The 24,834-nt window shown below is 46.6% G+C and overlaps 1 non-coding gene and 57 pseudogenes across 1 annotated transcript; all 58 read left to right on the top strand.

Annotated features, from left to right (window-relative positions):
• Positions 1-200: 200 nt before the first annotated feature.
• Positions 201-319, top strand: LOC140311144 (5S ribosomal RNA; annotated as a pseudogene).
• Positions 320-591: 272 nt separating this feature from the next.
• On the top strand, positions 592-710 carry LOC140277594 (5S ribosomal RNA; annotated as a pseudogene).
• A 269-nt stretch (positions 711-979) lies between these two features.
• LOC140292245 (5S ribosomal RNA) lies at positions 980-1,098 on the top strand (annotated as a pseudogene).
• A 272-nt stretch (positions 1,099-1,370) lies between these two features.
• LOC140267024 (5S ribosomal RNA) lies at positions 1,371-1,489 on the top strand (annotated as a pseudogene).
• Positions 1,490-1,761: 272 nt separating this feature from the next.
• LOC140290051 (5S ribosomal RNA) lies at positions 1,762-1,880 on the top strand (annotated as a pseudogene).
• A 269-nt stretch (positions 1,881-2,149) lies between these two features.
• LOC140290595 (5S ribosomal RNA) lies at positions 2,150-2,268 on the top strand (annotated as a pseudogene).
• Positions 2,269-2,537: 269 nt separating this feature from the next.
• Positions 2,538-2,656, top strand: LOC140293839 (5S ribosomal RNA; annotated as a pseudogene).
• Positions 2,657-2,925: 269 nt separating this feature from the next.
• On the top strand, positions 2,926-3,044 carry LOC140311133 (5S ribosomal RNA; annotated as a pseudogene).
• A 272-nt stretch (positions 3,045-3,316) lies between these two features.
• Positions 3,317-3,435, top strand: LOC140277588 (5S ribosomal RNA; annotated as a pseudogene).
• Positions 3,436-3,704: 269 nt separating this feature from the next.
• LOC140292244 (5S ribosomal RNA) lies at positions 3,705-3,823 on the top strand (annotated as a pseudogene).
• A 272-nt stretch (positions 3,824-4,095) lies between these two features.
• On the top strand, positions 4,096-4,214 carry LOC140267017 (5S ribosomal RNA; annotated as a pseudogene).
• Positions 4,215-4,486: 272 nt separating this feature from the next.
• Positions 4,487-4,605, top strand: LOC140290050 (5S ribosomal RNA; annotated as a pseudogene).
• A 269-nt stretch (positions 4,606-4,874) lies between these two features.
• Positions 4,875-4,993, top strand: LOC140290594 (5S ribosomal RNA; annotated as a pseudogene).
• A 269-nt stretch (positions 4,994-5,262) lies between these two features.
• LOC140293838 (5S ribosomal RNA) lies at positions 5,263-5,381 on the top strand (annotated as a pseudogene).
• A 272-nt stretch (positions 5,382-5,653) lies between these two features.
• Positions 5,654-5,772, top strand: LOC140267011 (5S ribosomal RNA; annotated as a pseudogene).
• Positions 5,773-6,044: 272 nt separating this feature from the next.
• LOC140290048 (5S ribosomal RNA) lies at positions 6,045-6,163 on the top strand (annotated as a pseudogene).
• Positions 6,164-6,432: 269 nt separating this feature from the next.
• Positions 6,433-6,551, top strand: LOC140292243 (5S ribosomal RNA; annotated as a pseudogene).
• A 269-nt stretch (positions 6,552-6,820) lies between these two features.
• On the top strand, positions 6,821-6,939 carry LOC140299107 (5S ribosomal RNA). Its single transcript, XR_011914688.1, has one exon. It is a non-coding gene; the product is annotated as a 5S ribosomal RNA (ribosomal RNA).
• A 269-nt stretch (positions 6,940-7,208) lies between these two features.
• On the top strand, positions 7,209-7,327 carry LOC140291723 (5S ribosomal RNA; annotated as a pseudogene).
• A 269-nt stretch (positions 7,328-7,596) lies between these two features.
• On the top strand, positions 7,597-7,715 carry LOC140300714 (5S ribosomal RNA; annotated as a pseudogene).
• A 269-nt stretch (positions 7,716-7,984) lies between these two features.
• Positions 7,985-8,103, top strand: LOC140290945 (5S ribosomal RNA; annotated as a pseudogene).
• Positions 8,104-8,372: 269 nt separating this feature from the next.
• LOC140317753 (5S ribosomal RNA) lies at positions 8,373-8,491 on the top strand (annotated as a pseudogene).
• A 657-nt stretch (positions 8,492-9,148) lies between these two features.
• On the top strand, positions 9,149-9,267 carry LOC140273089 (5S ribosomal RNA; annotated as a pseudogene).
• Positions 9,268-9,914: 647 nt separating this feature from the next.
• Positions 9,915-10,033, top strand: LOC140300712 (5S ribosomal RNA; annotated as a pseudogene).
• A 269-nt stretch (positions 10,034-10,302) lies between these two features.
• LOC140281512 (5S ribosomal RNA) lies at positions 10,303-10,421 on the top strand (annotated as a pseudogene).
• A 269-nt stretch (positions 10,422-10,690) lies between these two features.
• Positions 10,691-10,809, top strand: LOC140293236 (5S ribosomal RNA; annotated as a pseudogene).
• Positions 10,810-11,078: 269 nt separating this feature from the next.
• On the top strand, positions 11,079-11,197 carry LOC140288596 (5S ribosomal RNA; annotated as a pseudogene).
• A 657-nt stretch (positions 11,198-11,854) lies between these two features.
• LOC140295730 (5S ribosomal RNA) lies at positions 11,855-11,972 on the top strand (annotated as a pseudogene).
• A 269-nt stretch (positions 11,973-12,241) lies between these two features.
• LOC140291699 (5S ribosomal RNA) lies at positions 12,242-12,360 on the top strand (annotated as a pseudogene).
• A 237-nt stretch (positions 12,361-12,597) lies between these two features.
• LOC140294214 (5S ribosomal RNA) lies at positions 12,598-12,716 on the top strand (annotated as a pseudogene).
• A 269-nt stretch (positions 12,717-12,985) lies between these two features.
• Positions 12,986-13,104, top strand: LOC140294784 (5S ribosomal RNA; annotated as a pseudogene).
• A 269-nt stretch (positions 13,105-13,373) lies between these two features.
• On the top strand, positions 13,374-13,492 carry LOC140267004 (5S ribosomal RNA; annotated as a pseudogene).
• Positions 13,493-13,764: 272 nt separating this feature from the next.
• On the top strand, positions 13,765-13,883 carry LOC140290047 (5S ribosomal RNA; annotated as a pseudogene).
• A 269-nt stretch (positions 13,884-14,152) lies between these two features.
• On the top strand, positions 14,153-14,271 carry LOC140292242 (5S ribosomal RNA; annotated as a pseudogene).
• A 269-nt stretch (positions 14,272-14,540) lies between these two features.
• Positions 14,541-14,659, top strand: LOC140268296 (5S ribosomal RNA; annotated as a pseudogene).
• A 237-nt stretch (positions 14,660-14,896) lies between these two features.
• LOC140290592 (5S ribosomal RNA) lies at positions 14,897-15,015 on the top strand (annotated as a pseudogene).
• A 269-nt stretch (positions 15,016-15,284) lies between these two features.
• Positions 15,285-15,403, top strand: LOC140294783 (5S ribosomal RNA; annotated as a pseudogene).
• Positions 15,404-15,672: 269 nt separating this feature from the next.
• Positions 15,673-15,791, top strand: LOC140266997 (5S ribosomal RNA; annotated as a pseudogene).
• Positions 15,792-16,063: 272 nt separating this feature from the next.
• LOC140290046 (5S ribosomal RNA) lies at positions 16,064-16,182 on the top strand (annotated as a pseudogene).
• Positions 16,183-16,451: 269 nt separating this feature from the next.
• LOC140292241 (5S ribosomal RNA) lies at positions 16,452-16,570 on the top strand (annotated as a pseudogene).
• Positions 16,571-16,839: 269 nt separating this feature from the next.
• Positions 16,840-16,958, top strand: LOC140290268 (5S ribosomal RNA; annotated as a pseudogene).
• Positions 16,959-17,230: 272 nt separating this feature from the next.
• Positions 17,231-17,349, top strand: LOC140290044 (5S ribosomal RNA; annotated as a pseudogene).
• Positions 17,350-17,618: 269 nt separating this feature from the next.
• On the top strand, positions 17,619-17,737 carry LOC140316943 (5S ribosomal RNA; annotated as a pseudogene).
• Positions 17,738-18,384: 647 nt separating this feature from the next.
• Positions 18,385-18,503, top strand: LOC140290296 (5S ribosomal RNA; annotated as a pseudogene).
• Positions 18,504-18,772: 269 nt separating this feature from the next.
• Positions 18,773-18,891, top strand: LOC140290267 (5S ribosomal RNA; annotated as a pseudogene).
• Positions 18,892-19,163: 272 nt separating this feature from the next.
• On the top strand, positions 19,164-19,282 carry LOC140290043 (5S ribosomal RNA; annotated as a pseudogene).
• Positions 19,283-19,551: 269 nt separating this feature from the next.
• LOC140289218 (5S ribosomal RNA) lies at positions 19,552-19,670 on the top strand (annotated as a pseudogene).
• A 269-nt stretch (positions 19,671-19,939) lies between these two features.
• LOC140290266 (5S ribosomal RNA) lies at positions 19,940-20,058 on the top strand (annotated as a pseudogene).
• A 272-nt stretch (positions 20,059-20,330) lies between these two features.
• LOC140290042 (5S ribosomal RNA) lies at positions 20,331-20,449 on the top strand (annotated as a pseudogene).
• Positions 20,450-20,718: 269 nt separating this feature from the next.
• On the top strand, positions 20,719-20,837 carry LOC140275042 (5S ribosomal RNA; annotated as a pseudogene).
• A 269-nt stretch (positions 20,838-21,106) lies between these two features.
• LOC140316932 (5S ribosomal RNA) lies at positions 21,107-21,225 on the top strand (annotated as a pseudogene).
• A 647-nt stretch (positions 21,226-21,872) lies between these two features.
• LOC140290591 (5S ribosomal RNA) lies at positions 21,873-21,991 on the top strand (annotated as a pseudogene).
• A 269-nt stretch (positions 21,992-22,260) lies between these two features.
• LOC140290265 (5S ribosomal RNA) lies at positions 22,261-22,379 on the top strand (annotated as a pseudogene).
• Positions 22,380-22,651: 272 nt separating this feature from the next.
• On the top strand, positions 22,652-22,770 carry LOC140291799 (5S ribosomal RNA; annotated as a pseudogene).
• A 269-nt stretch (positions 22,771-23,039) lies between these two features.
• On the top strand, positions 23,040-23,158 carry LOC140275036 (5S ribosomal RNA; annotated as a pseudogene).
• A 269-nt stretch (positions 23,159-23,427) lies between these two features.
• Positions 23,428-23,546, top strand: LOC140291754 (5S ribosomal RNA; annotated as a pseudogene).
• Positions 23,547-24,193: 647 nt separating this feature from the next.
• Positions 24,194-24,312, top strand: LOC140290590 (5S ribosomal RNA; annotated as a pseudogene).
• A 269-nt stretch (positions 24,313-24,581) lies between these two features.
• Positions 24,582-24,700, top strand: LOC140266991 (5S ribosomal RNA; annotated as a pseudogene).
• The last annotated feature ends 134 nt before the right edge of the window (positions 24,701-24,834 follow it).

The raw sequence follows: 24,834 nt of genomic DNA, 5'->3' as shown, positions 1-24,834 counted from the left end.
GTTAGTCATCTTCAGCTGCTGCTGCTTTGTTGATAGACACGAGGTGATCTGAGAGTCTCAGTTTCAGCTCCAGAGAATAATCACATCAAGGAGGAAGATGAACCCACTACAAGTCAGCCTTTTTCGGCAATTATCTGGTTATACAGAGGAAGTGTATGATTCCAGTACCTATATAATGCACATTTGTCACCGATATTGTTGCTTACGGCCACACCACCCTGAATAAGCCCGACCTCGTCTGAACTCGGAAGCCAAGCACGGTTGGGCCTGGTTAGTACTTGAATGGGAGACCGCTTGGGAATACCAGGTACCTTAAGCTTTTTCTCTTCTCTCTACCACCTGCATGTCTTTTGTTGCAACGTCTGATCACCCTGTGACACATGAGGAAGTTGGTCATCTTCAGCTTCTGCTGCTTTGTTGGCAGACACGAAGTGATCTGAGAGTCTCATGTTCAGCTGGAGAAAATTATCACGTCAGGGAAGAAGATGATTTGCCCGCTACACATCAGCCTTTCTCGGCAATTATCTGGTTGCATAGAGGAACCGTATGATTCCAGTACCTATATAATGCACATTTGTCAGAGACATTGTTGCTTACGGCCACACCACCCTGAATAAGCCCGACCTCGTCTGATCTCGGAAGCCAAGCAGGGTTGTACCTGGTTAGTACTTGGATAGGAGACAGCTTGGGAATACCAGGTGCTGTAAGCTTTTTCTCTTCTCTCTACCACCTGCATGTCTTTTGTTGCAACGTCTGATCACCCTGTGACACGTGAAGAAGTTGGTCATCTTCAGCTGCTGCTGCTTTGTTGATAGACACGAGGTGATCTGAGAGTCTCAGTTTCAGTTGCAGAGAATGATCACATCAGAGAAGATGATTTGTCCGCTACACATCAGCCTTTCTCGGCAATTATCTGGTTGCATAGAGGAACCGTATGATTCCAGTACCTATATAATGCACATTTGTCAGAGACATTGTTGCTTACGGCCACACCACCCTGAATAAGCCCGACCTCGTCTGATCTCGGACGCCAAGCAGGGTTGTACCTGGTTAGTACTTGGATAGGAGTCAGCTTGGGAATACCAGGTGCTGTAAGCTTTTTCTCTTCTCTCTACCACCTGCATGTCTTTTGTTGCAACGTCTGATCACCCTGTGACACATGAGGAAGTTGGTCATCTTCAGCTGCTGCTGCTGCTTTGTTGGCAGACATGAAGTGATCTGAGAGTCTCAGTTTCAGCTCCAGAGAATAATCACATCAAGGAGGAAGATGAACCCACAACAAGTCAGCCTTTTTCGGCAATTATCTGGTTATACAGAGGAAGTGTATGATTCCAGTACCTATATAATGCACATTTGTCACCGATATTGTTGCTTACGGCCACACCACCCTGAATAAGCCCGACCTCGTCTGATCTCGGAAGCCAAGCACGGTTGGGCCTGGTTAGTACTTGAATGGGAGACCGCTTGGGAATACCAGGTACCTTAAGCTTTTTCTCTTCTCTCTACCACCTGCATGTCTTTTGTTGCAACGTCTGATCACCCTGTGACACATGAGGAAGTTGGTCATCTTCAGCTTCTGCTGCTTTGTTGGCAGACACGAAGTGATCTGAGAGTCTCATGTTCAGCTGGAGAAAATTATCACGTCAGGGAAGAAGATGATTTGCCCGCTACACATCAGCCTTTCTCGGCAATTATCTGGTTGCATAGAGGAACCGTATGATTCCAGTACCTATATAATGCACATTTGTCAGAGACATTGTTGCTTACGGCCACACCACCCTGAATAAGCCCGACCTCGTCTGATCTCGGACGCCAAGCAGGGTTGTACCTGGTTAGTACTTGGATAGGAGACAGCTTGGGAATACCAGGTGCTGTAAGCTTTTTCTCTTCTCTCTACCACCTGCATGTCTTTTGTTGCAACGTCTGATCACCCTGTGACACGTGAAGAAGTTGGTCATCTTCAGCTGCTGCTGCTTTGTTGATAGACACGAGGTGATCTGAGAGTCTCAGTTTCAGTTGCAGAGAATGATCACATCAGAGAAGATGATTTGTCCGCTACACATCAGCCTTTCTCGGCAATTATCTGGTTGCATAGAGGAACCGTATGATTCCAGTACCTATATAATGCACATTTGTCAGAGACATTGTTGCTTACGGCCACACCACCCTGAATAAGCCCGACCTCGTCTGATCTCGGACGCCAAGCAGGGTTGTACCTGGTTAGTACTTGGATGGGAGACAGCTTGGGAATACCAGGTGCTGTAAGCTTTATCTCTTCTCTCTACCACCTGCATGTCTTTTGTTGCAACGTCTGATCACCCTGTGACACGTGAAGAAGTTGGTCATCTTCAGCTGCTGCTGCTTTGTTGGCTGACACGAAGTGATCTGAGAGTCTCAGTTTCAGTTGCAGATAATGATCACATCAGAGAAGATGATTTGCCCGCTACACATCAGCCTTTCTCGGCAATTATCTGGTTGCATAGAGGAACCGTATGATTCCATTACCTATATAATGCACATTTGTCAGAGACATTGTTGCTTACGGCCACACCACCCTGAATAAGCCCGACCTCGTCTGATCTCGGACGCCAAGCAGGGTTGTACCTGGTTAGTACTTGGATGGGAGACAGCTTGGGAATACCAGGTGCTGTACGCTTTTTCTCTTCTCTCTACCACCTGCATGTCTTTTGTTGCAACGTCTGATCACCCTGTGACACGTGAAGAAGTTGGTCATCTTCAGCTGCTGCTGCTTTGTTGGCAGACACAAAGTGATCTGAGAGCCTCAGTTTCAGCTCCAGAGAATAATCACATCAAGGAGGAAGATGAACCCACTACAAGTCAGCCTTTTTCGGCAATTATCTGGTTATACAGAGGAAGTGTATGATTCCAGTACCTATATAATGCACATTTGTCACCGATATTGTTGCTTACGGCCACACCACCCTGAATAAGCCCGACCTCGTCTGAACTCGGAAGCCAAGCACGGTTGGGCCTGGTTAGTACTTGAATGGGAGACCGCTTGGGAATACCAGGTACCTTAAGCTTTTTCTCTTCTCTCTACCACCTGCATGTCTTTTGTTGCAACGTCTGATCACCCTGTGACACATGAGGAAGTTGGTCATCTTCAGCTTCTGCTGCTTTGTTGGCAGACACGAAGTGATCTGAGAGTCTCATGTTCAGCTGGAGAAAATTATCACGTCAGGGAAGAAGATGATTTGCCCGCTACACATCAGCCTTTCTCGGCAATTATCTGGTTGCATAGAGGAACCGTATGATTCCAGTACCTATATAATGCACATTTGTCAGAGACATTGTTGCTTACGGCCACACCACCCTGAATAAGCCCGACCTCGTCTGATCTCGGAAGCCAAGCAGGGTTGTACCTGGTTAGTACTTGGATAGGAGACAGCTTGGGAATACCAGGTGCTGTAAGCTTTTTCTCTTCTCTCTACCACCTGCATGTCTTTTGTTGCAACGTCTGATCACCCTGTGACACGTGAAGAAGTTGGTCATCTTCAGCTGCTGCTGCTTTGTTGATAGACACGAGGTGATCTGAGAGTCTCAGTTTCAGTTGCAGAGAATGATCACATCAGAGAAGATGATTTGTCCGCTACACATCAGCCTTTCTCGGCAATTATCTGGTTGCATAGAGGAACCGTATGATTCCAGTACCTATATAATGCACATTTGTCAGAGACATTGTTGCTTACGGCCACACCACCCTGAATAAGCCCGACCTCGTCTGATCTCGGACGCCAAGCAGGGTTGTACCTGGTTAGTACTTGGATAGGAGTCAGCTTGGGAATACCAGGTGCTGTAAGCTTTTTCTCTTCTCTCTACCACCTGCATGTCTTTTGTTGCAACGTCTGATCACCCTGTGACACATGAGGAAGTTGGTCATCTTCAGCTGCTGCTGCTGCTTTGTTGGCAGACATGAAGTGATCTGAGAGTCTCAGTTTCAGCTCCAGAGAATAATCACATCAAGGAGGAAGATGAACCCACAACAAGTCAGCCTTTTTCGGCAATTATCTGGTTATACAGAGGAAGTGTATGATTCCAGTACCTATATAATGCACATTTGTCACCGATATTGTTGCTTACGGCCACACCACCCTGAATAAGCCCGACCTCGTCTGATCTCGGAAGCCAAGCACGGTTGGGCCTGGTTAGTACTTGAATGGGAGACCGCTTGGGAATACCAGGTACCTTAAGCTTTTTCTCTTCTCTCTACCACCTGCATGTCTTTTGTTGCAACGTCTGATCACCCTGTGACACATGAGGAAGTTGGTCATCTTCAGCTTCTGCTGCTTTGTTGGCAGACACGAAGTGATCTGAGAGTCTCATGTTCAGCTGGAGAAAATTATCACGTCAGGGAAGAAGATGATTTGCCCGCTACACATCAGCCTTTCTCGGCAATTATCTGGTTGCATAGAGGAACCGTATGATTCCAGTACCTATATAATGCACATTTGTCAGAGACATTGTTGCTTACGGCCACACCACCCTGAATAAGCCCGACCTCGTCTGATCTCGGACGCCAAGCAGGGTTGTACCTGGTTAGTACTTGGATAGGAGACAGCTTGGGAATACCAGGTGCTGTAAGCTTTTTCTCTTCTCTCTACCACCTGCATGTCTTTTGTTGCAACGTCTGATCACCCTGTGACACGTGAAGAAGTTGGTCATCTTCAGCTGCTGCTGCTTTGTTGATAGACACGAGGTGATCTGAGAGTCTCAGTTTCAGTTGCAGAGAATGATCACATCAGAGAAGATGATTTGTCCGCTACACATCAGCCTTTCTCGGCAATTATCTGGTTGCATAGAGGAACCGTATGATTCCAGTACCTATATAATGCACATTTGTCAGAGACATTGTTGCTTACGGCCACACCACCCTGAATAAGCCCGACCTCGTCTGATCTCGGACGCCAAGCAGGGTTGTACCTGGTTAGTACTTGGATGGGAGACAGCTTGGGAATACCAGGTGCTGTAAGCTTTATCTCTTCTCTCTACCACCTGCATGTCTTTTGTTGCAACGTCTGATCACCCTGTGACACGTGAAGAAGTTGGTCATCTTCAGCTGCTGCTGCTTTGTTGGCTGACACGAAGTGATCTGAGAGTCTCAGTTTCAGTTGCAGATAATGATCACATCAGAGAAGATGATTTGCCCGCTACACATCAGCCTTTCTCGGCAATTATCTGGTTGCATAGAGGAACCGTATGATTCCATTACCTATATAATGCACATTTGTCAGAGACATTGTTGCTTACGGCCACACCACCCTGAATAAGCCCGACCTCGTCTGATCTCGGACGCCAAGCAGGGTTGTACCTGGTTAGTACTTGGATGGGAGACAGCTTGGGAATACCAGGTGCTGTACGCTTTTTCTCTTCTCTCTACCACCTGCATGTCTTTTGTTGCAACGTCTGATCACCCTGTGACACGTGAAGAAGTTAGTCATCTTCAGCTGCTGCTGCTGCTTTGTTGGCAGACATGAAGTGATCTGAGAGTCTCAGTTTCAGCTCCAGAGAATAATCACATCAAGGAGGAGGATGAACCCACTACAAGTCAGCCTTTTTCGGCAATTATCTGGTTATACAGAGGAAGTGTATGATTCCAGTACCTATATAATGCACATTTGTCACCGATATTGTTGCTTACGGCCACACCACCCTGAATAAGCCCGACCTCGTCTGATCTCGGAAGCCAAGCACGGTTGGGCCTGGTTAGTACTTGAATGGGAGACCGCTTGGGAATACCAGGTACCTTAAGCTTTTTCTCTTCTCTCTACCACCTGCATGTCTTTTGTTGCAACGTCTGATCACCCTGTGACACATGAGGAAGTTGGTCATCTTCAGCTTCTGCTGCTTTGTTGGCAGACACGAAGTGATCTGAGAGTCTCATGTTCAGCTGGAGAAAATTATCACGTCAGGGAAGAAGATGATTCGCCCGCTACACATCAGCCTTTCTCGGCAATTATCTGGTTGCATAGAGGAACCGTATGATTCCAGTACCTATATAATGCACATTTGTCAGAGACATTGTTGCTTACGGCCACACCACCCTGAATAAGCCCGACCTCGTCTGATCTCGGACGCCAAGCAGGGTTGTACCTGGTTAGTACTTGGATAGGAGACAGCTTGGGAATACCAGGTGCTGTAAGCTTTTTCTCTTCTCTCTACCACCTGCATGTCTTTTGTTGCAACGTCTGATCACCCTGTGACACGTGAAGAAGTTGGTCATCTTCAGCTGCTGCTGCTTTGTTGATAGACACGAGGTGATCTGAGAGTCTCAGTTTCAGTTGCAGAGAATGATCACATCAGAGAAGATGATTTGTCCGCTACACATCAGCCTTTCTCGGCAATTATCTGGTTGCATAGAGGAACCGTATGATTCCAGTACCTATATAATGCACATTTGTCAGAGACATTGTTGCTTACGGCCACACCACCCTGAATAAGCCCGACCTCGTCTGATCTCGGACGCCAAGCAGGGTTGTACCTGGTTAGTACTTGGATAGGAGTCAGCTTGGGAATACCAGGTGCTGTAAGCTTTTTCTCTTCTCTCTACCACCTGCATGTCTTTTGTTGCAACGTCTGATCACCCTGTGACACGTGAAGAAGTTGGTCATCTTCAGCTGCTACTGCTTTGTTGATAGACACGAGGTGATCTGAGAGTCTCAGTTTCAGCTCCAGAGAATAATCACATCAAGGAGGAAGATGAATCCACTACAAGTCAGCCTTTTTCGGCAATTATCTGGTTATACAGAGGAAGTGTATGATTCCAGTACCTATATAATGCACATTTGTCACCGATATTGTTGCTTACGGCCACACCACCCTGAATAAGCCCAACCTCGTCTGATCTCGGAAGCCAAGCAGGGTTGGGCCTGGTTAGTACTTGAATGGGAGACCGCTTGGGAATACCAGGTGCTGTAAGCTTTTTCTCTTCTCTCTACCACCTGCATGTCTTTTGTTGCAACGTCTGATCACCCTGTGACACATGAGGAAGTTGGCCATCTTCAGCTGCTGCTGCTTTGTTGGAAGACACGAAGTGATCTGAGAGTCTCAGTTTCAGCTAAAGAGAATAATCACTTCAGGGAAGAAGATGTGCCCACTACAGATCAGCCTTTCTCAGCAATTATCTGGTTACATAGAGGAACCGTATGATTCTTGTACTTATATAATGCACATTTGTCAGACACATTGTTGCTTACGGCCACACCACCCTGAACATGCCCGACCTCGTCTGATCTCGGAAGCCAAGCAGGGTTGAACCTCCTTAGTACTTGGATGGGAGACTGCTTGGGAATACCAGGTGCTGTAAGCTTCTTCTCTTCTCTCTACCACCTGCATGTCTTTTGTTGCAACGTCTGATCACCCTGTGACACATGAGGAAGTTGGTCATCTTCAGCTGCTGCTGCTTTGTTGGCTGACACGAAGTGATCTGAGAGTCTCAGTTTAAGTTGCAGAGAATGATCACATCAGAGAAGATGATTTGCCCGCTACACATCAGCCTTTCTCGGCAATTATCTGGTTGCATAGAGGAACCGTATGATTCCAGTACCTATATAATGCACATTTGTCAGAGACATTGTTGCTTACGGCCACACCACCCTGAACATGCCCGACCTCGTCTGATCTCGGAAGCCAAGGAGGGTTGGGCCTGGTTAGTACTTAAATGGGAGACCGCTTGGGAATACCAGGAGCTGTAAGCTTTTTGTCTTCTCTCGACCACCTGCATGTCTTTTGTTGCAACGTCTGATCACCCTGTGACACATGAGGAAGTTGGTCATCTTCAGCTGCTGCTGCTTTGTTGGCAGACACGAAGTGATCTGAGAGTCTCAGTTTCAGCTGCAGAGAATAATCACATCAGGGAAGAAGATGTTTCCATAACAAGTCAGCCTTTCTCTGCAATTATCTGGTTACATAGAGGAAGTGTATGATTCCAGTACCTATATAATGCACATTTGTCACAGAAATTGTTCCTTATGGCCACACCACCCTGAATAAGCCCGACCTCGTCTGATCTCGGAAGCCAAGGAGGGTTGGGCCTGGTTAGTACTTTAATGGGAGACTGCTTGGGAATACCAGGTGCTGTAAGCGTTTTCTCTTCTCTCTACAACCTGCATGTCTTTTGTTGCAACGTCTGATCACCCTGTGACACATGAGGAAGTTGGTCATCTTCAGCAGCTGCTGCTTTGTTGGCAGACACGAAGTGATCTGAGAGTCTCAGTTTCAGCTGAAGAGAATGATCACATCAGAGAAGATGATACACCCGCTACACATCAGCCTTTCTCGGCAATTATCTGGTTGCATAGAGGAACCGTATGATTCCAGTGCCTATATAATGCACATTTGTCAGATACATTGCTGCTTACGGCCACACCACCCTGAACATGCCCGACCTCGTCTGATCTCAGAAGCCAAGCAGGGTTGGTCCTGGTTAGTACTTGAATGGGAGACTGCTTGGGAATACCAGGTGCTGTAAGCGTTTTCTCTTCTCTCTACAACCTGCATGTCTTTTGTTGCAACGTCTGATCACCCTGTGACACATGAGGAAGTTGGTCATCTTCAGCAGCTGCTGCTTTGTTGGCAGACACGAAGTGATCTGAGAGTCTCAGTTTCAGCTGAAGAGAATGATCACATCAGAGAAGATGATATGCCCACTACACATCAGCCTTTCTCGGCAATTATCTGGTTTCATAGAGCAAGTGTATGATTCCAGTACCTATATAATTCACATTTGTAACAGATATTGTCGCTTACCGCCACACCACCCTGAATAAGCCCCACCTTGTCTTATCTCGGAAGCCAAGCAGGGTTGGGTCTGGTTTGTACTTCAATGGGAGACTGCTTGGGAATACCAGGTGCTGTAAGCTGTTTCTCTTCTCTCTACCACCTGCATGTGTTTTTTTGCAACGTCTGATCACCCTGTGACACATGAGGAAGTTGGTCATCTTCAGCTGCTGCTGCTTTGTTGATAGACACGAGGTGATCTGAGAGTCTCAGTTTCAGCTCCAGAGAATAATCACATCAAGGAGGAAGATGAATCCACTACAAGTCAGCCTTTTTCGGCAATTATCTGGTTATACAGAGGAAGTGTATGATTCCAGTACCTATATAATGCACATTTGTCACCGATATTGTTGCTTACGGCCACACCACCCTGAATAAGCCCAACCTCGTCTGATCTCGGAAGCCAAGCAGGGTTGGGCCTGGTTAGTACTTGAATGGGATACCGCTTGGGAATACCAGGTGCCTTAAGCTTTTTCTCTTCTCTCTACCACCTGCATGTCTTTTGTTGCAACGTCTGATCACCCTGTGACACATGAGGAAGTTGGCCATCTTCAGCTGCTGCTGCTTTGTTGGAAGACACGAAGTGATCTGAGAGTCTCAGTTTCAGCTAAAGAGAACAATCACTTCAGGGAAGAAGATGTGCCCACTACAGATCAGCCTTTCTCAGCAATTATCTGGTTACATAGAGGAACCGTATGATTCCTGTACTTATATAATGCACATTTGTCAGACACATTGTTGCTTACGGCCACACCACCCTGAACATGTCTGATCTCGGAAGCCAAGCAGGGTTGAGCCTCCTTAGTACTTGGATGGGAGACTGCTTGGGAATACCAGGTGCTGTAAGCTTCTTCTCTTCTCTCTACCACCTGCATGTCTTTTGTTGCAACGTCTGATCACCCTGTGACACATGAGGAAGTTGGTCATCTTCAGCTGCTGCTGCTTTGTTGGCTGACACGAAGTGATCTGAGAGTCTCAGTTTAAGTTGCAGAGAATGATCACATCAGAGAAGATGATTTGCCCGCTACACATCAGCCTTTCTCGGCAATTATCTGGTTGCATAGAGGAACCGTATGATTCCAGTACCTATATAATGCACATTTGTCAGAGACATTGTTGCTTACGGCCACACCACCCTGAACATGCCCGACCTCGTCTGATCTCGGAAGCCAAGGAGGGTTGGGCCTGGTTAGTACTTAAATGGGAGACCGCTTGGGAATACCAGGAGCTGTAAGCTTTTTGTCTTCTCTCGACCACCTGCATGTCTTTTGTTGCAACGTCTGATCACCCTGTGACACATGACGAAGTTGGTCATCTTCAGCTGCTGCTGCTTTGTTGGCAGACACGAAGTGATCTGAGAGTCTCAGTTTCAGCTGCAGAGAATTATCACATCAGGGAAGAAGATGTGCCCATAACAAGTCAGCCTTTCTCTGCAATTATCTGGTTACATAGAGGAATTGTATGATTCCAGTACCTATATAATGCACATTTGTCACAGAAATTGTTCCTTACGGCCACACCACCCTGAATAAGCCCGACCTCGTCTGATCTCGGAAGCCAAGGAGGGTTGGGCCTGGTTAGTACTTAAATGGGAGACCGCTTGGGAATACCAGGAGCTGTAAGCTTTTTGTCTTCTCTCGACCACCTGCATGTCTTTTGTTGCAACGTCTGATCACCCTGTGACACATGACGAAGTTGGTCATCTTCAGCTGCTGTTGATTTGTTGGCAGACACGAAGTGATCTGAGAGTCTCAGTTTCAGCTGCAGAGAATAATCACATCAGGGAAGAAGATGTGCCCATAACAAGTCAGCCTTTCTCTGCAATTATCTGGTTACATAGAGGAATTGTATGATTCCAGTACCTATATAATGCACATTTGTCACAGAAATTGTTCCTTACGGCCACACCACCCTGAATAAGCCCGACCTCGTCTGATCTCGGAAGCCAAGGAGGGTTGGGCCTGGTTAGTACTTTAATGGGAGACTGCTTGGGAATACCAGGTTCTGTAAGAGTTTTCTCTTCTCTCTACAACCTGCATGTCTTTTGTTGCAACGTCTGATCACCCTGTGACACATGAGGAAGTTGGTCATCTTCAGCTGCTGCTGCTTTGTTGGCAGACACGAAGTGATCTGAGAGTCTCAGTTTCAGCTGCAGAGAATAATCACATCAGGGAAGAAGATGTTTCCATAACAAGTCAGCCTTTCTCTGCAATTATCTGGTTACATAGAGGAAGTGTATGATTCCAGTACCTATATAATGCACATTTGTCACAGAAATTGTTCCTTACGGCCACACCACCCTGAATAAGCCCGACCTCGTCTGATCTCGGAAGCCAAGGAGGGTTGGGCCTGGTTAGTACTTTAATGGGAGACTGCTTGGGAATACCAGGTGCTGTAAGCGTTTTCTCTTCTCTCTACAACCTGCATGTCTTTTGTTGCAACGTCTGATCACCCTGTGACACATGAGGAAGTTGGTCATCTTCAGCAGCTGCTGCTTTGTTGGCAGACACGAAGTGATCTGAGAGTCTCAGTTTCAGCTGAAGAGAATGATCACATCAGAGAAGATGATATGCCCACTACACATCAGCCTTTCTCGGCAATTATCTGGTTTCATAGAGCAAGTGTATGATTCCAGTACCTATATAATTCACATTTGTAACAGATATTGTCGCTTACCGCCACACCACCCTGAATAAGCCCCACCTTGTCTTATCTCGGAAGCCAAGTAGGGTTGGGTCTGGTTTGTACTTCAATGGGAGACTGCTTGGGAATACCAGGTGCTGTAAGCTGTTTCTCTTCTCTCTACCACCTGCATGTGTTTTGTTGCAACGTCTGATCACCCTGTGACACATGAGGAAGTTGGTCATCTTCAGCTGCTGCTGCTTTGTTGGCAGACATGAGGTAATCTGAGAGTCTCAGTTTCAGCTGGAGAGAATAATCACATCAGAGAAGAAGATGTGCCCACTACAAGTCAGCTTTTCTCGGCAATTATTTGGTTGCATAGAGGAACCGTATGATTCCAGTACCTATATAATGCACATTTGTCACAGACATTGTCGATTACGGCCAAACCACCCTGAATAAGCCCGACCTCATCTGATCTCGGAAGCCAAGCAGGTTTAGGCCTGCTTAGTACTTGATGGGAGACTGCTTGGGAATACCAGGTGCTGTAAGCTTTTTCTCTTCTCTCTACCACCTGCATGTCTTTTGTTGCAACGTCTGATCACCCTGTGACACGTGAAGAAGCTGGTCATCTTCAGCTGCTGCTGCTTTGTTGATAGACACGAGGTGATCTGAGAGTCTCAGTTTCAGCTCCAGAGAATAATCACATCAAGGAGGAAGATGAACCCACTATAAGTCAGCCTTTTTCGGCAATTATCTGGTTATACAGAGGAAGTGTATGATTCCAGTACCTATATAATGCACATTTGTCACCGATATTGTTGCTTACGGCCACACCACCCTGAATAAGCCCAACCTCGTCTGATCTCGGAAGCCAAGCAGGGTTGGGCCTCCTTAGTACTTGGATGGGAGACTGCTTGGGAATACCAGGTGCTGTAAGCTTCTTCTCTTCTCTCTACCACCTGCATGTCTTTTGTTGCAACTTCTGATCACCCTGTGACACATGAGGAAGTTGGTCATCTTCAGCTGCTGCTGCTTTGTTGGCTGACACGAAGTGATCTGAGAGTCTCAGTTTCAGTTGCAGATAATGATCACATCAGAGAAGATGATTATCTGGTTGCATAGAGGAACCGTATGATTCCAGTACCTATATAATGCACATTTGTCAGAGACATTTTTGCTTACGGCCACACCACCCTGAATAAGCCCGACCTTGTCTGATCTCGGACGCCAAGCAGGGTTGTACCTGGTTAGTACTTGGATGGGAGACAGCTTGGGAATACCAGGTGCTGTAAGCTTTTTCTCTTCTCTCTACCACCTGCATGTCTTTTGTTGCAACGTCTGATCACCCTGTGACACGTGAAGAAGTTGGTCATCTTCAGCTGCTGCTGCTTTGTTGGCTGACACGAAGTGATCTGAGAGTCTCAGTTTCAGTTGCAGATAATGATCACATCAGAGAAGATGATTTGCCCGCTACACATCAGCCTTTCTCGGCAATTATCTGGTTGCATAGAGGAACCGTATGATTCCAGTACCTATATAATGCACATTTGTCAGAGACATTGTTGCTTACGGCCACACCACCCTGAATAAGCCCGACCTCGTCTAATCTCGGACGCCAAGCAGGGTTGTACCTGGTTAGTACTTGGATGGGAGACAGCTTGGGAATACCAGGTGCTGTAAGCTTTTTCTCTTCTCTCTACCACCTGCATGTCTTTTGTTGCAACGTCTGATCACCCTGTGACACGTGAAGAAGTTGGTCATCTTCAGCTGCTGCTGCTTTGTTGATAGACACGAGGTGATCTGAGAGTCTCAGTTTCAGCTCCAGAGAATAATCACATCAAGGAGGAAGATGAACCCACTACAAGTCAGCCTTTTTCGGCAATTATCTGGTTATACAGAGGAAGTGTATGATTCCAGTACCTATATAATGCACATTTGTCACCGATATTGTTGCTTACGGCCACACCACCCTGAATAAGCCCGACCTCGTCTGATCTCGGAAGCCAAGCACGGTTGGGCCTGGTTAGTACTTGAATGGGAGACCGCTTGGGAATACCAGGTACCTTAAGCTTTTTCTCTTCTCTCTACCACCTGCATGTCTTTTGTTGCAACGTCTGATCACCCTGTGACACATGAGGAAGTTGGTCATCTTCAGCTTCTGCTTCTTTGTTGGCAGACACGAAGTGATCTGAGAGTCTCATGTTCAGCTGGAGAAAATTATCACGTCAGGGAAGAAGATGATTTGCCCGCTACACATCAGCCTTTCTCGGCAATTATCTGGTTGCATAGAGGAACCGTATGATTCCAGTACCTATATAATGCACATTTGTCAGAGACATTGTTGCTTACGGCCACACCACCCTGAATAAGCCCGACCTCGTCTGATCTCGGACGCCAAGCAGGGTTGTACCTGGTTAGTACTTGGATAGGAGACAGCTTGGGAATACCAGGTGCTGTAAGCTTTTTCTCTTCTCTCTACCACCTGCATGTCTTTTGTTGCAACGTCTGATCACCCTGTGACACGTGAAGAAGTTGGTCATCTTCAGCTGCTGCTGCTTTGTTGATAGACACGAGGTGATCTGAGAGTCTCAGTTTCAGTTGCAGAGAATGATCACATCAGAGAAGATGATTTGTCCGCTACACATCAGCCTTTCTCGGCAATTATCTGGTTGCATAGAGGAACCGTATGATTCCAGTACCTATATAATGCACATTTGTCAGAGACATTGTTGCTTACGGCCACACCACCCTGAATAAGCCCGACCTCGTCTGATCTCGGACGCCAAGCAGGGTTGTACCTGGTTAGTACTTGGATAGGAGTCAGCTTGGGAATACCAGGTGCTGTAAGCTTTTTCTCTTCTCTCTACCACCTGCATGTCTTTTGTTGCAACGTCTGATCACCCTGTGACACGTGAAGAAGTTGGTCATCTGCAGCTGCTGCTGCTTTGTTGATAGACACAAGGTGATCTGAGAGTCTCAGTTTCAGCTCCAGAGAATAATCACATCAAGGAGGAAGATGAATCCACTACAAGTCAGCCTTTTACGGCAATTATCTGGTTATACAGAGGAAGTGTATGATTCCAGTACCTATATAATGCACATTTGTCACCGATATTGTTGCTTACGGCCACACCACCCTGAATAAGCCCGACCTCGTCTGATCTCAGAAGCCAAGCACGGTTGGGCCTGGTTAGTACTTGAATGGGAGACTGCTTGGGAATACCAGGTGCTGTAAGCTTCTTCTCTTCTCTCTACCACCTGCATGTCTTTTGTTGCAACTTCTGATCACCCTGTGACACATGAGGAAGTTGGTCATCTTCAGCTGCTGCTGCTTTGTTGGCTGACACGAAGTGATCTGAGAGTCTCAGTTTCAGTTGCAGATAATGATCACATCAGAGAAGATGATTATCTGGTTGCATAGAGGAACCGTATGATTCCAGTACCTATATAATGCACATTTGTCAGAGACATTTTTGCTTACGGCCACACCACCCTGAATAAGCCCGACCTCGTCTGATCTCGGACGCCAAGCAGGGTTGTACCTGGTTAGTACTTGGATGGGAGACAGCTTGGGAATACCAGGTGCTGTAAGCTTTTTCTCTTCTCTCTACCACCTGCATGTCTTTTGTTGCAACGTCTGATCACCCTGTGACACGTGAAGAAGTTGGTCATCTTCAGCTGCTGCTGCTTTGTTGGCTGACACGAAGTGATCTGAGAGTCTCAGTTTCAGTTGCAGATAATGATCACATCAGAGAAGATTATTTGCCCGCTACACATCAGCCTTTCTCGGCAATTATCTGGTTGCATAGAGGAACCGTATGATTCCAGTACCTATATAATGCACATTTGTCAGAGACATTGTTGCTTACGGCCACACCACCCTGAATAAGCCCGACCTCGTCTAATCTCGGACGCCAAGCAGGGTTGTACCTGGTTAGTACTTGGATGGGAGACAGCTTGGGAATACCAGGTGCTGTAAGCTTTTTCTCTTCTCTCTACCACCTGCATGTCTTTTGTTGCAACGTCTGATCACCCTGTGACACGTGAAGAAGTTGGTCATCTTCAGCTGCTGCTGCTTTGTTGATAGACACGAGGTGATCTGAGAGTCTCAGTTTCAGCTCCAGAGAATAATCACATCAAGGAGGAAGATGAACCCACTACAAGTCAGCCTTTTTCGGCAATTATCTGGTTATACAGAGGAAGTGTATGATTCCAGTACCTATATAATGCACATTTGTCACCGATATTGTTGCTTACGGCCACACCACCCTGAATAAGCCCGACCTCGTCTGATCTCGGAAGCCAAGCACGGTTGGGCCTGGTTAGTACTTGAATGGGAGACCGCTTGGGAATACCAGGTACCTTAAGCTTTTTCTCTTCTCTCTACCACCTGCATGTCTTTTGTTGCAACGTCTGATCACCCTGTGACACATGAGGAAGTTGGTCATCTTCAGCTTCTGCTTCTTTGTTGGCAGACACGAAGTGATCTGAGAGTCTCATGTTCAGCTGGAGAAAATTATCACGTCAGGGAAGAAGATGATTTGCCCGCTACACATCAGCCTTTCTCGGCAATTATCTGGTTGCATAGAGGAACCGTATGATTCCAGTACCTATATAATGCACATTTGTCAGAGACATTGTTGCTTACGGCCACACCACCCTGAATAAGCCCGACCTCGTCTGATCTCGGACGCCAAGCAGGGTTGTACCTGGTTAGTACTTGGATAGGAGACAGCTTGGGAATACCAGGTGCTGTAAGCTTTTTCTCTTCTCTCTACCACCTGCATGTCTTTTGTTGCAACGTCTGATCACCCTGTGACACGTGAAGAAGTTGGTCATCTTCAGCTGCTGCTGCTTTGTTGATAGACACGAGGTGATCTGAGAGTCTCAGTTTCAGTTGCAGAGAATGATCACATCAGAGAAGATGATTTGTCCGCTACACATCAGCCTTTCTCGGCAATTATCTGGTTGCATAGAGGAACCGTATGATTCCAGTACCTATATAATGCACATTTGTCAGAGACATTGTTGCTTACGGCCACACCACCCTGAATAAGCCCGACCTCGTCTGATCTCGGACGCCAAGCAGGGTTGTACCTGGTTAGTACTTGGATAGGAGTCAGCTTGGGAATACCAGGTGCTGTAAGCTTTTTCTCTTCTCTCTACCACCTGCATGTCTTTTGTTGCAACGTCTGATCACCCTGTGACACGTGAAGAAGTTGGTCATCTTCAGCTGCTGCTGCTTTGTTGATAGACACAAGGTGATCTGAGAGTCTCAGTTTCAGCTCCAGAGAATAATCACATCAAGGAGGAAGATGAATCCACTACAAGTCAGCCTTTTACGGCAATTATCTGGTTATACAGAGGAAGTGTATGATTCCAGTACCTATATAATGCACATTTGTCACCGATATTGTTGCTTACGGCCACACCACCCTGAATAAGCCCGACCTCGTCTGATCTCAGAAGCCAAGCACGGTTGGGCCTGGTTAGTACTTGAATGGGAGACCGCTTGGGAATACCAGGTACCTTAAGCTTTTTCTCTTCTCTCTACCACCTGCATGTCTTTTGTTGCAACGTCTGATCACCCTGTGACACATGAGGAAGTTGGTCATCTTCAGCTTCTGCTGCTTTGTTGGCAGACACGAAGTGATCTGAGAGTCTCATGTTCAGCTGGAGAAAATTATCACGTCAGGGAAGAAGATGATTTGCCCGCTACACATCAGCCTTTCTCTGCAATTATCTGGTTGCATAGAGGAACCGTATGATTCCAGTACCTATATAATGCACATTTGTCAGAGACATTGTTGCTTACGGCCACACCACCCTGAATAAGCCCGACCTCGTCTGATCTCGGACGCCAAGCAGGGTTGTACCTGGTTAGTACTTGGATAGGAGACAGCTTGGGAATACCAGGTGCTGTAAGCTTTCTCTCTTCTCTCTACCACCTGCATGTCTTTTGTTGCAACGTCTGATCACCCTGTGACACGTGAAGAAGTTAGTCATCTTCAGCTGCTGCTGCTTTGTTGATAGACACGAGGTGATCTGAGAGTCTCAGTTTCAGCTGCAGAGAATAATCACATCAAGGAGGAAGATGAACCCACTACAAGTCAGCCTTTTTCGGCAATTATCTGGTTATACAGAGGAAGTGTATGATTCCAGTACCTATATAATGCACAATTGTCACCGATATTTTTGCTTACGGCCACACCACCCTGAATAAGCCCGACCTCGTCTGATCTCGGAAGCCAAGCACGGTTGGGCCTGGTTAGTACTTGAATGGGAGACCACTTGGGAATACCAGGTACCTTAAGCTTTTTCTCTTCTCTCTACCACCTGCATGTCTTTTGTTGCAACGTCTGATCACCCTGTGACACATGAGGAAGTTGGTCATCTTCAGCTTCTGCTGCTTTGTTGGCAGACACGAAGTGATCTGAGAGTCTCAGTTTAAGTTGCAGAGAATGATCACATCAGAGAAGATGATTTGCCCGCTACACATCAGCCTTTCTCGGCAATTATCTGGTTACATAGAGGAACCGTATGATTCCTGTACTTATATAATGCACATTTGTCAGACACATTGTTGCTTACGGCCACACCACCCTGAACATGCCTGATCTCGTAAGCCAAGCAGGGTTGAGCCTCCTTAGTACTTGGATGGGAGACTGCTTGGGAATACCAGGTGCTGTAAGCTTTTTCTCTTCTCTCTACCACCTGCATGTCTTTTGTTGCAACGTCTGATCACCCTGTGACACATGAGGAAGTTGGTCATCTTCAGCTGCTGCTGCTTTGTTGGCTGACACGAAGTGATCTGAGAGTCTCAGTTTAAGTTGCAGAGAATGATCACATCAGAGAAGATGATTTGCCCGCTACACATCAGCCTTTCTCGGCAATTATCTGGTTGCATAGAGGAACCGTATGATTCCAGTACCTATATAATGCACATTTGTCAGAGACATTGTTGCTTACGGCCACACCACCCTGAATAAGCCCGACCTCGTCTGATCTCGGACGCCAAGCAGGGTTGTACCTGGTTAGTACTTGGATGGGAGACAGCGTGGGAATACCAGGTGCTGTAAGCTTTTTCTCTTCTCTCTACCACCTGCATGTCTTTTGTTGCAACGTCTGATCACCCTGTGACACGTGAAGAAGTTGGTCATCTTCAGCTGCTGCTGCTTTGTTGATAGACACAAGGTGATCTGAGAGTCTCAGTTTCAGCTCCAGAGAATAATCACATCAAGGAGGAAGATGAATCCACTACAAGTCAGCCTTTTACGGCAATTATCTGGTTATACAGAGGAAGTGTATGATTCCAGTACCTATATAATGCACATTTGTCACCGATATTGTTGCTTACGGCCACACCACCCTGAATAAGCCCGACCTCGTCTGATCTCAGAAGCCAAGCACGGTTGGGCCTGGTTAGTACTTGAATGGGAGACCGCTTGGGAATACCAGGTACCTTAAGCTTTTTCTCTTCTCTCTACCACCTGCATGTCTTTTGTTGCAACGTCTGATCACCCTGTGACACATGAGGAAGTTGGTCATCTTCAGCTTCTGCTGCTTTGTTGGCAGACACGAAGTGATCTGAGAGTCTCATGTTCAGCTGGAGAAAATTATCACGTCAGGGAAGAAGATGATTTGCCCGCTACACATCAGCCTTTCTCTGCAATTATCTGGTTGCATAGAGGAACCGTATGATTCCAGTACCTATATAATGCACATTTGTCAGAGACATTGTTGCTTACGGCCACACCACCCTGAATAAGCCCGACCTCGTCTGATCTCGGACGCCAAGCAGGGTTGTACCTGGTTAGTACTTGGATAGGAGACAGCTTGGGAATACCAGGTGCTGTAAGCTTTCTCTCTTCTCTCTACCACCTGCATGTCTTTTGTTGCAACGTCTGATCACCCTGTGACACGTGAAGAAGTTAGTCATCTTCAGCTGCTGCTGCTTTGTTGATAGACACGAGGTGATCTGAGAGTCTCAGTTTCAGCTGCAGAGAATAATCACATCAAGGAGGAAGATGAACCCACTACAAGTCAGCCTTTTTCGGCAATTATCTGGTTATACAGAGGAAGTGTATGATTCCAGTACCTATATAATGCACATTTGTCACCAAAATTGTTGCTTATGGCCACACCACCCTGAATAAGCCCAACCTCGTCTGATCTCGGAAGCCAAGCAGGGTTGGGCCTGGTTAGTACTTGAATGGGAGACTGCTTGGGAATACCAGGTACCTTAAGCTTTTTCTCTTCTCTCTACCACCTGCATGTCTTTTGTTGCAACGTCTGATCACCCTGTGACACGTGAAGAAGTTGGTCATCTTCAGCTGCTGCTGCTTTGTTGATAGACACAAGGTGATCTGAGAGTCTCAGTTTCAGCTCCAGAGAATAATCACATCAAGGAGGAAGATGAATCCACTACAAGTCAGCCTTTTACGGCAATTATCTGGTTATACAGAGGAAGTGTATGATTCCAGTACCTATATAATGCACATTTGTCACCGATATTGTTGCTTACGGCCACACCACCCTGAATAAGCCCGACCTCGTCTGATCTCAGAAGCCAAGCACGGTTGGGCCTGGTTAGTACTTGAATGGGAGACCGCTTGGGAATACCAGGTACCTTAAGCTTTTTCTCTTCTCTCTACCACCTGCATGTCTTTTGTTGCAACGTCTGATCACCCTGTGACACATGAGGAAGTTGGTCATCTTCAGCTTCTGCTGCTTTGTTGGCAGACACGAAGTGATCTGAGAGTCTCATGTTCAGCTGGAGAAAATTATCACGTCAGGGAAGAAGATGATTTGCCCGCTACACATCAGCCTTTCTCTGCAATTATCTGGTTGCATAGAGGAACCGTATGATTCCAGTACCTATATAATGCACATTTGTCAGAGACATTGTTGCTTACGGCCACACCACCCTGAATAAGCCCGACCTCGTCTGATCTCGGACGCCAAGCAGGGTTGTACCTGGTTAGTACTTGGATAGGAGACAGCTTGGGAATACCAGGTGCTGTAAGCTTTCTCTCTTCTCTCTACCACCTGCATGTCTTTTGTTGCAACGTCTGATCACCCTGTGACACGTGAAGAAGTTAGTCATCTTCAGCTGCTGCTGCTTTGTTGATAGACACGAGGTGATCTGAGAGTCTCAGTTTCAGCTGCAGAGAATAATCACATCAAGGAGGAAGATGAACCCACTACAAGTCAGCCTTTTTCGGCAATTATCTGGTTATACAGAGGAAGTGTATGATTCCAGTACCTATATAATGCACATTTGTCACCAAAATTGTTGCTTATGGCCACACCACCCTGAATAAGCCCAACCTCGTCTGATCTCGGAAGCCAAGCAGGGTTGGGCCTGGTTAGTACTTGAATGGGAGACTGCTTGGGAATACCAGGTGCCTTAAGCTTTTTCTCTTCTCTCTACCACCTGCATGTCTTTTGTTGCAACGTCTGATCACCCTGTGACACATGAGGAAGTTGGTCATCTTCATTTTCTGCTGCTTTGTTGGCAGACACGAAGTGATCTGAGAGTCTCAGTTTCAGCTGAAGAGAATAATCACATCAAGGAGGAAGATGAACCCACTACAAGTCAGCCTTTTTCGGCAATTATCTGGTTACACAGAGGAAGTGTATGATTCCAGTACCTATATAATGCACAATTGTCACCGATATTTTTGCTTACGGCCACACCACCCTGAATAAGCCCGACCTCGTCTGATCTCGGAAGCCAAGCACGGTTGGGCCTGGTTAGTACTTGAATGGGAGACCACTTGGGAATACCAGGTACCTTAAGCTTTTTCTCTTCTCTCTACCACCTGCATGTCTTTTGTTGCAACGTCTGATCACCCTGTGACACATGAGGAAGTTGGTCATCTTCAGCTTCTGCTGCTTTGTTGGCAGACACGAAGTGATCTGAGAGTCTCATGTTCAGCTGGAGAAAATTATCACGTCAGGGAAGAAGATGTGCCCACTACAGATCAGCCTTTCTCAGCAATTATCTGGTTACATAGAGGAACCGTATGATTCCTGTACTTATATAATGCACATTTGTCAGACACATTGTTGCTTACGGCCACACCACCCTGAACATGCCTGATCTCGTAAGCCAAGCAGGGTTGAGCCTCCTTAGTACTTGGATGGGAGACTGCTTGGGAATACCAGGTGCTGTAAGCTTTTTCTCTTCTCTCTACCACCTGCATGTCTTTTGTTGCAACGTCTGATCACCCTGTGACACATGAGGAAGTTGGTCATCTTCAGCTGCTGCTGCTTTGTTGGCTGACACGAAGTGATCTGAGAGTCTCAGTTTAAGTTGCAGAGAATGATCACATCAGAGAAGATGATTTGCCCGCTACACATCAGCCTTTCTCGGCAATTATCTGGTTGCATAGAGGAACCGTATGATTCCAGTACCTATATAATGCACATTTGTCAGAGACATTGTTGCTTACGGCCACACCACCCTGAATAAGCCCGACCTCGTCTGATCTCGGACGCCAAGCAGGGTTGTACCTGGTTAGTACTTGGATGGGAGACAGCTTGGGAATACCAGGTGCTGTAAGCTTTTTCTCTTCTCTCTACCACCTGCATGTCTTTTGTTGCAACGTCTGATCACCCTGTGACACGTGAAGAAGTTGGTCATCTTCAGCTGCTGCTGCTTTGTTGATAGACACAAGGTGATCTGAGAGTCTCAGTTTCAGCTCCAGAGAATAATCACATCAAGGAGGAAGATGAATCCACTACAAGTCAGCCTTTTACGGCAATTATCTGGTTATACAGAGGAAGTGTATGATTCCAGTACCTATATAATGCACATTTGTCACCGATATTGTTGCTTACGGCCACACCACCCTGAATAAGCCCGACCTCGTCTGATCTCAGAAGCCAAGCACGGTTGGGCCTGGTTAGTACTTGAATGGGAGACCGCTTGGGAATACCAGGTACCTTAAGCTTTTTCTCTTCTCTCTACCACCTGCATGTCTTTTGTTGCAACGTCTGATCACCCTGTGACACATGAGGAAGTTGGTCATCTTCAGCTTCTGCTGCTTTGTTGGCAGACACGAAGTGATCTGAGAGTCTCATGTTCAGCTGGAGAAAATTATCACGTCAGGGAAGAAGATGATTTGCCCGCTACACATCAGCCTTTCTCTGCAATTATCTGGTTGCATAGAGGAACCGTATGATTCCAGTACCTATATAATGCACATTTGTCAGAGACATTGTTGCTTACGGCCACACCACCCTGAATAAGCCCGACCTCGTCTGATCTCGGACGCCAAGCAGGGTTGTACCTGGTTAGTACTTGGATAGGAAACAGCTTGGGAATACCAGGTGCTGTAAGCTTTCTCTCTTCTCTCTACCACCTGCATGTCTTTTGTTGCAACGTCTGATCACCCTGTGACACGTGAAGAAGTTAGTCATCTTCAGCTGCTGCTGCTTTGTTGATAGACACGAGGTGATCTGAGAGTCTCAGTTTCAGCTGCAGAGAATAATCACATCAAGGAGGAAGATGAACCCACTACAAGTCAGCCTTTTTCGGCAATTATCTGGTTATACAGAGGAAGTGTATGATTCCAGTACCTATATAATGCACATTTGTCACCAAAATTGTTGCTTATGGCCACACCACCCTGAATAAGCCCAACCTCGTCTGATCTCGGAAGCCAAGCAGGGTTGGGCCTGGTTAGTACTTGAATGGGAGACTGCTTGGGAATACCAGGTGCCTTAAGCTTTTTCTCTTCTCTCTACCACCTGCATGTCTTTTGTTGCAACGTCTGATCACCCTGTGACACATGAGGAAGTTGGTCATCTTCATTTTCTGCTGCTTTGTTGGCAGACACGAAGTGATCTGAGAGTCTCAGTTTCAGCTGAAGAGAATAATCACATCAAGGAGGAAGATGAACCCACTACAAGTCAGCCTTTTTCGGCAATTATCTGGTTACACAGAGGAAGTGTATGATTCCAGTACCTATATAATGCACAATTGTCACCGATATTTTTGCTTACGGCCACACCACCCTGAATAAGCCCGACCTCGTCTGATCTCGGAAGCCAAGCACGGTTGGGACTGGTTAGTACTTGAATGGGAGACCGCTTGGGAATACCAGGTACCTTAAGCTTTTTCTCTTCTCTCTACCACCTGCATGTCTTTTGTTGCAACGTCTGATCACCCTGTGACACATGAGGAAGTTGGTCATCTTCAGCTTCTGCTGCTTTGTTGGCAGACACGAAGTGATCTGAGAGTCTCATGTTCAGCTGGAGAAAATTATCACGTCAGGGAAGAAGATGTGCCCACTACAGATCAGCCTTTCTCAGCAATTATCTGGTTACATAGAGGAACCGTATGATTCCTGTACTTATATAATGCACATTTGTCAGACACATTGTTGCTTACGGCCACACCACCCTGAACATGCCTGATCTCGTAAGCCAAGCAGGGTTGAGCCTCCTTAGTACTTGGATGGGAGACTGCTTGGGAATACCAGGTGCTGTAAGCTTTTTCTCTTCTCTCTACCACCTGCATGTCTTTTGTTGCAACGTCTGATCACCCTGTGACACATGAGGAAGTTGGTCATCTTCAGCTGCTGCTGCTTTGTTGGCTGACACGAAGTGATCTGAGAGTCTCAGTTTAAGTTGCAGAGAATGATCACATCAGAGAAGATGATTTGCCCGCTACACATCAGCCTTTCTCGGCAATTATCTGGTTGCATAGAGGAACCGTATGATTCCAGTACCTATATAATGCACATTTGTCAGAGACATTGTTGCTTACGGCCACACCACCCTGAATAAGCCCGACCTCGTCTGATCTCGGACGCCAAGCAGGGTTGTACCTGGTTAGTACTTGGATGGGAGACAGCTTGGGAATACCAGGTGCTGTAAGCTTTTTCTCTTCTCTCTACCACCTGCATGTCTTTTGTTGCAACGTCTGATCACCCTGTGACACGTGAAGAAGTTAGTCATCTTCAGCTGCTGCTGCTTTGTTGATAGACACGAGGTGATCTGAGAGTCTCAGTTTCAGCTGCAGAGAATAATCACATCAAGCAGGAAGATGAACCCACTACAAGTCAGCCTTTTTCGGCAATTATCTGGTTATACAGAGGAAGTGTATGATTCCAGTACCTATATAATGCACAATTGTCACCGATATTTTTGCTTACGGCCACACCACCCTGAATAAGCCCGACCTCGTCTGATCTCGGAAGCCAAGCACGGTTGGGCCTGGTTAGTACTTGAATGGGAGACCGCTTGGGAATACCAGGTACCTTAAGCTTTTTCTCTTCTCTCTACCACCTGCATGTCTTTTGTTGCAACGTCTGATCACCCTGTGACACATGAGGAAGATGGTCATCTTCAGCTTCTGCTGCTTTGTTGGCAGACACGAAGTGATCTGAGAGTCTCATGTTC

The sequence above is a fragment of the Leuresthes tenuis genome, unplaced genomic scaffold, assembly GCF_036924035.1.
Source record: "Leuresthes tenuis unplaced genomic scaffold, fLeuTen1.0.hap1 SCAF_1, whole genome shotgun sequence".
Lineage (NCBI taxonomy): Eukaryota > Metazoa > Chordata > Actinopteri > Atheriniformes > Atherinopsidae > Leuresthes > Leuresthes tenuis.
The sequence above is the reverse complement of the archived record's forward strand: the minus strand, read 5'-3'. Positions and strand labels throughout refer to the sequence as shown.